Source organism: Oryzias melastigma, linkage group LG14 (assembly GCF_002922805.2).
Source record: "Oryzias melastigma strain HK-1 linkage group LG14, ASM292280v2, whole genome shotgun sequence".
Classification (NCBI taxonomy): domain Eukaryota; kingdom Metazoa; phylum Chordata; class Actinopteri; order Beloniformes; family Adrianichthyidae; genus Oryzias; species Oryzias melastigma.
Genome location: NC_050525.1, coordinates 10,064,145 through 10,073,470, shown reverse-complemented (window position 1 = coordinate 10,073,470; position 9,326 = coordinate 10,064,145). Strand labels below are relative to the sequence as shown.

General features: G+C 35.6%; 1 long non-coding RNA gene across 3 annotated transcripts in view; it reads right to left on the bottom strand.

Annotated features, from left to right (window-relative positions):
• Positions 1 to 2,704: 2,704 nt before the first annotated feature.
• Positions 2,705 to 9,326, bottom strand: part of LOC112143009 — a 27,245-nt gene continuing 20,623 nt past the window's right edge. Inside the window, exons 3-4 of one of the 3 annotated variants that reach the window (XR_002918670.2) lie at positions 3,934 to 4,102; positions 2,705 to 2,855 (exon numbers count right to left, since the gene is read on the bottom strand). This is a non-coding gene — a long non-coding RNA (uncharacterized LOC112143009). Of the gene's footprint in view, positions 2,856 to 3,360; positions 4,103 to 9,326 lie in introns of those variants that run through there. The other 2 variants (XR_002918668.2, XR_004949105.1) reach the window with 2 other exon arrangements.

The window sequence follows — 9,326 nt, the reverse complement described above, 5'->3', positions numbered from 1 at the left end:
AGGAATTGCCTCCCAGCACTTTCACAGCCCTAGGAGATTTAAATAATAAAAAGCACTGGGCCTCTGAACAAACAGGATAATTATGGCCTACAGTCCTTCCGTCGCTCGTCTGGCACGACCAAGCGGAAAGAAACATGTTATTACCATTCAAAGGTTCTGCAAGGAGAATTAGGAGGAATAAATGTTTCATGTGGAAGGATGGCTTCACTGTGAATCCCTCTGACCAAATCAACAGCTTCTCTTTATTGCTTTCATTTATTTTATTTGATTTTGGTAAAAAAAGAAAAAAAAACATGAACATTTTCCCTGTTGTCTTACCATTTATTTTATTTTGGTAAATCGCACGGCAGCAACAACATTTTTCTGCAGGTGTCTTTGATACATTAACGCTCAAAATTGAACATTAGAACATCAAAAGAGTTGCTTAAGTAAATTACAGTGAAAAAAACATTTGCTGGTCAGAGCAACTCATTAAAGCCTTTCACATAAAACAGCTGTTACGCCCTGTTCACACCGCATATATATGCGATTTCATGTACGCCCCATATGCAGTTTCACGACATGTTATATGTGTTAAATGCTTTTTTATTATCGTGGGGGATTTCATGAATGCGCTATATGCACATGGTTTTCATGAACGCACTGTACGGTTTCATGTACATGCTAAAGACGGTTTCATACACGCGCTATATGAGGTTTCATGAACGGGCTATACGAGGTTTTATGAACGGGCTATATGAGGTTTCATGAACGGGTTATATGAAGTTTCATGAACGCGCTATATGAGGTTTCATGAACTGAATATACAAGGTTTCATGAACGGGCTATACGAGGTTTCATGAACGGGCTATACGTGTTTTCATGAACGGGCTATACGTGTTTTCATGAACGGGCTATATGTGTTTTCATGAACGGGCTATACGTGTTTTCATGAACGCGCTATATCAGGTTTCATGAGCGGGCTATACGTGGTTTCATGATCGGGCTACATGAGGTTTCATGATCGGGCTATACGTGGTTTCATGAACGGGCTATACGTGGTTTCATGAACGCGCTATATCAGGTTTCATGAACGGGCTATACGTGGTTTCATGAACGGGCTATATCAGGTTTCATGAACGGGCTATATGAGGTTACATGAACGGGCTATATGAGGTTTCATGAACGCGCTATATGAGGTTTCTTGAACGGGCTATATGCGGTTTCTTGAACGCGCTATATGAGGTTTCATTAACGGGCTATACGTGGTTTATTGAATGGGCTATACGTGGTTTCATGAACGGGCTATATGAGGTTTCATGAACGCGCTATACAAGGATTCATGAACGGGCTATACGAGGTTTCATGAACGCGCTATACAAGGATTCATGAAAGGGCTATATGAGGTTTCATGAACGCGCTATACAAGGATTCATGAACGGGCTATACGAGGTTTCATGAACAGGCTATATGCGGTTTCATGAACAGGCTATATGCGGTTTCTTGAACAGGCTATATGCGGTTTTATGAACAGGCTATATGCGGTTTCTTGAACAGGCTATATGCGGTTTCTTGAACAGGCTATATGCGGTTTCTTGAATGCGCTATATGAGGTTTCATTAACGGGCTATATGAGGTTTCATTAACGGGCTATATGCAGTTTCATGAACGTGCTATATACGGTTTCATGAACACGCTATGCGAGTATTTGTTAAACGTGAATATGAGGTTTCGGGGAATGAGCTGTATGCAGGTCCATGAAAGCGCTTTTAGCATACAGTGTCCACACTGGACAAGCACAGAGCGCGTTCTTGTTAAGTTTTTCTTCTGCTTACTTGTGCATGTCTACCACCTACAATGTCGAAATAGTGCAAATCTTGTTAACTTACATCAGGCTTTTACGTTTACATCTCTATCCCTATGACACCAAAAACCTAATGTCATAATTTTGGCCGGCTACAAACTGCAAGTATTAATTTCTCCTTTATTTTCACTTCTTAACAGGTTTGCACTTCCATGTGTTAAAAAGGACGCTATCCAAATGTCATTACCAAATCCGAGTTCCTGATTGATCAAAATACAGCTGTTTGGTGTAAAACATTTGAAAGTTCAGCTGTTTTCATTGACTATTCGACAAATTGCTGTTTTATGTATTGAGGCCAAAAATGGAATCAAAAAATTGAGTAGAAACAAATGGACATGAGAGTTTCGAGCGCTGAAGCCTAAAACGCTTTAGATAGACTTTTCATTGAAAGTGGTTGTTCAAATGCCAGTTGCTGAGGCGTATGTATGTAACTTGACTGTCAGGTGGTCATGGTTATGGTTTTGTAAGGTCTCCAAGTCCAGCAGTACTGCTTAGAGGAAGAGATATTGTCCCTATGGAAAGAGTTTGTCTCTATTAGTGTGTCTACCTTTCTCTCGCAGTCACTCAAAGGTAACTGTCACTTTTGAGATTGCCATACTTTCCCAAATATAATGATTGCAGTGCGACATTATGTGACCTTTATGTCTGAAACTGCAAAATGAAACGCTTTTCCTCTGAGCAACTACTTTAGTCGTTCGGTCCATACTCTGCAATTTTAGTAACAGCGCCTTGAAAGAAAAAGACACTCTTTTTGTTGATTTGTTTTACTTCTCAGCGTTTATACTTAAATATCAGGGAAGGGAAACAGAAACCACAAGTAGCAGAGTGGTAGTAAACACATTTGAGTCACAGCGCTTGGTATGAATGTCAATTTGAGTTTATTTCATATGATACCAGCTTTGTCCTGCAGTCCCAGCTCATGATTTTTAGGTCACATGGGGGAATTTGTCTCTTTTTGTCTTTGCGGTCATGGGATCACACCAATACCAAGGAATACTTCCATTTAGTGTCACTGCAAAGAAAAAACAAATATAAACTGCTGTTTGACTAATTGAAATAAGTTACATGCTTAATCATCTTTTTTTTTGTGCTTTCTAACTTCTTTTCAAAACCCTTTTCATTCAGTATTTTTTCTTAGTGATTTTATGGTGTTTACCTAAAGCACAGAGAAAGGCGCTTCAAATAAAATGTATTATCACTACGATTACTAATATGCAATAAAGACTCACCCCGATCATCTTTTGATCTATTGTAAAATCATTCCCTGTGATTTTGGTCTTTTAATTAATATTATACAGTTTTTAGCTATAATAAGAAAAACCTGTCTTTTTCTTGGACATAGTTTCTGCACGAGTTTATTAGAATTTCACCTCTGAGTTGTAGGCCAGACTGTTAACTCAGTGCATCTCTTCCCTGTTGCTGAGAGCTCTGTGTTTACATACTCTACCACTAGCATTAGAGCCATTAACATCATCAAGGCAACAACTATCCAGTTCTGAGCCAGATACCGGATTGGGGGAAGAAAACAAAGATGTACATAAATCTAGTCGTCTACAATATTTCTCAAAAGCTTTTTTTTTGTTTGCTCCTAAATCACAATAGTTGCAAACAAGAAATAGTGATCATTTATGACTTTCTATACAGAGTATGTCCTCTGTCATAAAAAAAAAAAAAAAAAACTACAAGAACATGTTAAAAACACCCAAAATACAATTTTTATTGGAGTTAGTCTTAAAGAAAATGCCCACAGAAAAGGTTTCAACACCATCAACTCACTAATAGGTTTTCTGGTTAAAAAAAGCAATAGTAAAATTACTTTTAGAATTACATGAGTAGACTATGATAAAAGCATACCCAACCGTTACCCTATCTCTTTAGTATAAAATACTTTAAGTTGTTTTTCAACTTGTTTTTTTTTTTTTTAAGTTCAGGCATTATTACCATGGAAACAACATAATATGTCTATTGTGCTAAAAAATAAACCTGCCAAACTTGGAGGAAGAATGGAATTATAATATACGTAAATCAGTAACCCAAACAGACATTAGGCCATAAAGTACATGGGTCTGTGATTTTTGGCAGGTACTTACTACCCTGCAGGTTTTGCAGAGTCTGGTCAGACAACATTTTGGGCTACCATGTCACTGCAAAGTTGCTTGTCATGGATGATTTGTTTTGACAACAGCGATACAAAAGCAGGCCGCCATCAACAAGACAAACTGGCAGGGATTAGAAAGGTGTGGGACAAATGGGTAGAGTCTGTGAACAGCAAGAGAAAACAAGAATAACATGTCAAAAAGGCAATGCAAATGTTTGCAAGGCACATTCGTTGTTAGAGGCAAAAAAATGCACCTGAAAGACTGAGGAATTCTGTATTTTTCTTGTGTGTCTTTTCAGGAATCAGTTTTAAATATTGAATTCCCACTCTGATCCGTTTTTTTTTCTTAATCTATTTTCAGTGTTTATAGTTATGCAGTTTTTAGCCAAAATGATTTAAAAAAAATTATTATTTTTTCGTTTGTTTTTTTAGGCTATAGATTCAACAAGGTGACATGATTTAATTAGAAATTGCCTTTAAGTTGTGGACATTGACATAAATAGAGATGGACATAACAAGGCTGTGATGTCACCGATAGAAAATGCCTTACCTCGGGTTCCAACAAAATGAAGTCAATTCAGCCACCATTTTTTTGCGGTACAGATGTCGCCCGATTTCGCCATTTTGGGACAAGACCACGTTAGTAAGCAGTGACTTGTACGAGAACCTGTCAATCAAATGCTTAGAACATTAGAGGTGGGGCCAGGGGGCACCACATTCTCTTATTGAGGCACCTGATTGGCTAGTTTATAACTTAAATAACTTGTGATAAAGAAAATATATAATGAAAAAAATGGGTTGAGCAAGAACATGTTTAAAGAGATTCCAGAACAAGAACGGTTATTCTGACAAACAGAATGACAGAGTATTAGCTGTTTCTTTTTCAATGGTAAAAGAATGGGATTATCGGATTTTGGCTTTCTGGGAGCAATGGGTACTTCCAATTTGAATGTGAGGGGGGGAGAAGATCATCAGACCAGTTACCTCTATTTACTGTCTTTGGTTGAGGACAAAAACAATGATTTGAACCAAGAAATGCTGAGAAATGCAATTCTAAGCTTTATATATGTCCTACATCAACTATACAAGAACATGCTAAAAACACCAAAAACACTGTTTTCATGTTGGTGTTGAACCAACTTATTTCTCAAGTATACAAATAAAAGATTTTTTTCCTGTTTACAAAGTAACATTATGTGCTACTTTATAAGATTTTACTCATAAACTGTTTCAAACAAACTTCTTCAGTAACTTTTTACCCAAAGTAGACTGTAATAAACAATGAAAAAGTGATATTTCATTAGTCAGGAAGTTGGGTTTTTAAAAAAAAAAATCTAAAAAAAAATTGATTCATGAGATGCACAGGTCATAAATATTAAGTTGGCTTTCATAAACATATTAAAAAAGTAAAAATCTTATATAACAATTATTGATGATGTATGTACTACTTGGTAAATGTTACTGATTTGGTCATTTAACATGTTTAACATAAAATTAAGTTTAATCTTGTAATAAATGAGGTAGACTCTTTATTTCTTCTTTTTTTTGATCATCTACACAAGAATTTCAGCCATGGAGTGACAAAGCAGCACACAGAGAAATTACACAAAGATTATATTTTCATTTGAAAGAGCCATGCAGTGAGCTCTAATTCAAATGCCATACTCCTGCATGCTTAATTTACACCTTCCTTTCTTATTTAGCTTGAGTTAGGCAGAAAGACCTTTCTATCATAAAAAAGCCACCCTCCACCAGACTCTGTGTATTAATTATGAATATGCTTTCAGGGCAAGGCAATCCAGATGTCGTCTGTCAATTGGAAAACCTTTTTGCTGCTAGTTTTGAATTCAGGTTGTGGGATTCCTAAATGAAACTCGGGAGCCCTTTTCCACAGTCCAATTAGCATGTTAGGCAATTAGAGAAGTCAAGTTAGGTGTATTTGAATATCGACCTAAAGCATACTGTGAGGCTGAATATTTGTAGCAAGATGACAGGCATAACATGAGAAGTTGGAGTTTGCACTAATTTGACGTATACGATTAGCATAGATTTCTGTTGTTCTCCTTGCTCAAAAAAGCTTTGACCTTGATGTTATTTTAAGTGAAATGATTCATGTATAAAGCACATTTTATGGTCGTCTGTTGCGGGTCAGTTTCATTATTAATATAAAATGCTGTTTTCTCTTATGTATCTTTAATGAAGTGTATAATATATTCGTTTTTTAAGATATGTTTTAAATCAGGCCAATAAAAGTTTAAATATCAGCTGATATTTTCACATTTTAATAATTTTGTTTTAAAAAATTATTAAGTAGAGTGCATGTGTGAAAGAATGAGTAGTTTCTTGGACTTTTCCTTTAGTTAGGAGGTAAAAATCTAAATAAAGGAATTGTAACGGAGGAAATATTTAAAGAAATAAACTTTTGATGAAACTGGGGAAAAAGCAACAAATCAAACTGAGACAAAGAAAGCTAAACGTGAGAACCACAAAAAAGAGGGTGAGATAACAGAGGATCTGACAGAAAACAACTAAAAACTGTAAAAAGACTGAGCGTAATTAACGTAAGCTGAGCAGCTGTGGATGACGAAAACTGAAGCCTGGTGTGATGTAAGGGAGAAAACCTGAGCAAAAAGCAAACTGAAAACTTTAGCCTTTCAACACCAATCGAGGCGCTTTGTTCATATTTAATACAGTTTATTTTGTATCATATGTTTCCAATATGATTACTACATTGAGGAATTCCTCCTGAAAAAAAAAAAATAAATTTAAGTATTTGCATTGGGAAAACTCTGAAAGTCCTCATTTCTTAAATGCTGACATTTCTGAATTTTATCTATTATTATTAGCAACTTTACAAAACCATTTAGCAATTAGTTGCCATGAAGTTCCTGAATTTCTTTTTAAAATTACTTTAAATTAAACTACACTTATTAAACCAAGCTTTAATCGACTTTACAATACTTTACAATTTTCTCTATTCATTTATCTTTACATAACATTTTTACAATCACCCTGAAACTTGATTAAAAAAAGAATACATTTGGTCTATAAATGTTGGCAAAAATCTTCAAGGTTTTATAGCAAAAGTTAAAATGCGTACAGACAAAATTAGAATATTCAAATTTACAAAGAAAGCAAACAAACACAAAGCTGTCAAAATATCTAAGAAAAATAAGGCGAAGCTCCCCCAGTTTTTATTTTATTTCAAACAGTTTCTATTTTCCGCACTGAAGGTGCACTGAAATATAAGGCACCAGTAAGGGTCTATTTTTGAACTTATGCTATATAAAGACACACTGTCAACAGTAACTCTTAAGCTATGGCTAAATTCTCACCCTAACTACCAAAAAAACTATCTAGTACCTTGGATTTTAAAAACGGTGGGTATGACGTCGCCGATTTCACAAAGTAAAAGATCTAATCAATGCAAACATTTCCGGTCTTGTTATGACTCCACTGTGTTCTGATAATGAAAATGTGGATGATTTACTGACACTTTTTTCATAAAAATTGTTCAAACACGATGCATTGTGGTCTATATTTGATATTCTAGTGAGCATCAATGCACAGTGGTTTTTCGCAAAGACTTTGGACAGCACTACACTACTCGCATTAGCATATTCACAGTACTCCTAATTCAAAATCTTGTCTACAATACTTAAAAAAACAGTTTGATTTCGCTAAAACAAACATTACTTTGACTAAGCTAACTCCTATCTTGGTTAATAACACATACAACAGACACCACCACATGTTAGCCGTGTTAGCATGTTCAAAATAACACCTATGCTCGTTCCTTTGGCTACACTAACTCCCAACCTTTTTAGGCATATTAGCGTATTTGCAATAAATAAACATTTTATCACAGCGCTATGTACCTCTCAAAATCACGTCAACATTAGTCCAGAATTGATCTATTGGCACTATGAATAATAAGTCATTTTTATTTTTTAAGTGCGCTTTTGAAAGGTCCAAAAAAATTTCCAAGGATGTATTCCAAGATGTATCACAATTAAGTTTCACAACTCTTGTTATATTTGTTTGAAACCAAAAATATCAAAGTTAAAACATTTTGAAACCATTTTGAATGAAGAACAAGTACGGCGCCGTCATAAGCAGCCGATATGATATTCTGATTTCACTGGTGAGTTCAGGGACCACTGAGTTAACTGTATGACAGACCCCTTGCTTCTTCTTTTAGAAGAAAAAGTGAGAGCAAAGTTGTTTATGGTTAACTCAATATGGCCTGGTGCCACAGTCTCCCATTAGCAAAAGAGGCCCCTAACATCATCCTTCTACCTCCATACTTGACAGGAGCTTTACTCTGAAATGCTGTTATTGGTTCTTCCAATTAAGAGCAGAACAGCCCCACTTTGGTCTCAACTGCCCATAGGGGCTTTGTTGTAAATGAGTTTCCGTTTGTGGGTGCAGGTCTGCCGTCTCAAATAATGCTTTCAAGTTCTTTTTGGACAAATAAACAACTTTGTAACTTTTTCAAAGAAATTGTACTTCTTCAGCTTTCTGTTGTCAAGAACATTTTTAGGGTCTGACATGTTGCTCTTAAGTTTTTTTTTCTCTGGCTGATCTGACCTTGGGGTGTAAATTTGCTGGAACATACTCTTAGGAAGATTGGCAGTCGTTTGAAATGTTGTCCACTTGAGTAATCTTTTTTTTTTTTTTAACAGGAGAGCAATGAACTTGTGTGTGGAAATCGTGTTATAACACTTTCCTCCTTCTCTTTAACTGAGTCTTTTCTTTATAGCACTTTAACTTTCAAGGATATTTCAACTTTTATTGAAATCTGCACTTATGCTGATAATCAATTCATTAAAGGTGGATGACTGGCAGCAATAAGCTGCAATTTGCCTCCTTAAAACCTATGGGAGCGCAATTGCTACTAAGTAGTGTCGTCACATTTTTTTGTATTTAGTTTTAAAATGTATTAAAATTTTATTTTAGTTTTTATAGCACTCAAAAATTTCCAATGCAAAGGTTGTTTTAATTTAAGGAAAACATGAATGAACGCGACTTCCTGCACTTTTAACAAACTGGATAACATTCAATAAATGACCCAGTTCTTCCCATAACACCCTGCTCTAGTGCTCGTTAACATGGATGTGTCTGGAGCCTAAGGTCACATCAACGGATGTCGGCATTTCAACTTTTATTTTTATGACACTGCGTTTCATGAAAAAAAAATCATCAAGATGTGTAACTTTAACATGTTGAGAAGCAATGGTCCATTGATTCTTGTGCTTACCTGTACTAATGTCTGCTTTTTTATTTTCCAATTGCAACATGCCTGTGTCTGTGCCTTTCTCTGTAATTGTTTTGTACATTTAGGTTATTGATTACAACAGAGTGAATCACTGGGAGGATTTATGG